This window comes from Mus pahari, chromosome 9, assembly GCF_900095145.1.
Source record: "Mus pahari chromosome 9, PAHARI_EIJ_v1.1, whole genome shotgun sequence".
Taxonomy (NCBI): domain Eukaryota; kingdom Metazoa; phylum Chordata; class Mammalia; order Rodentia; family Muridae; genus Mus; species Mus pahari.
In genome coordinates, this window is record NC_034598.1 from 22910394 (window position 1) to 22911341 (window position 948).

The 948-nt window shown below is 35.4% G+C and overlaps 1 long non-coding RNA gene across 1 annotated transcript in view; it reads right to left on the reverse strand.

Annotated features, from left to right (window-relative positions):
- Positions 1-151: 151 nt before the first annotated feature.
- LOC110326171 overlaps positions 152-948 on the reverse strand; it is an 8902-nt gene continuing 8105 nt past the window's right edge. The window contains exon 4 of the long non-coding RNA XR_002380773.1: positions 152-438. This is a non-coding gene — a long non-coding RNA (uncharacterized LOC110326171). The remainder of the gene's footprint in view (positions 439-948) is intronic.

Sequence of the window (948 nt, forward strand, 5' to 3'; positions counted from 1 at the left end):
GGGTGGGTAGGGGAGCAGGGTGGGGGGAGGATATAGGGGTCATTCAAGATAGCATTTGAAATGTAAATGAAGAAAATTATCTAATAAAATAATTAAAAGAAAAAAAAAAAGAAAATACTGAGTTTTGATCAAGATAGCCAACAAAACACCAGTTTAGTGTTAACTTTAATAACAACAAACCAACCAGTGGCTGTACTGAAATAAAGATTTACAGCAATAATTGTAATCCTATGACTGTAGAACAATAATTTAACTATAAGTTTTAGTTATATAATTTAAATTATATAGTTGGTAATTACATAAATCACAGACAGATATGGTGGAGAATGACCATAATGCCAGCACCTAGGAAAGCTGAGGTAAAAATCACAAGTTCCAGGCCAGCTTGTTCTACACAGTGAGTTCCAGATCACCCAGAGCTACATAGAAAGATCCTGTCTCAAAAAAGAAAAAAAAAGCATATATATATGCATATATATATATATATATATCTTTATGTGGGTAATAATTTTTTAAAAACCACTTTAAAACATCAGGCAATAATACCTGGGGTAGGGAATCAGGTAGCTGCTCTATCACTGAACCATGTGCTCACCTTATAAACTAATCTTAGAAAAACTCTATACATCTCTGAATTGTTTTTATGAATATTCATTCAACAAGGTATTTAATTAAACAATTGATTAATTTGATTCATGTGCTTTAAGTGCTCTCAGAATGGTGTGTAGCCCTCTATGTTTTACTTTGGCCTCAGGCCATTCAATTCTTTCAGCAGAACTTAAGAGAACCCACTGTGGCAGGATTTTCCCTGTCCAGTCTATTTAAATATCAGAGCAGCAGGAGGCCCGTGATTGTAGAGGGAAAAGGGAGGCAGCACTAAGAGTTGTAGAGGCAGATAGGACAGGAGAGAGAGAGAGAGAGAGAGAGAGAGAGAGAGAGAGAGAGAGA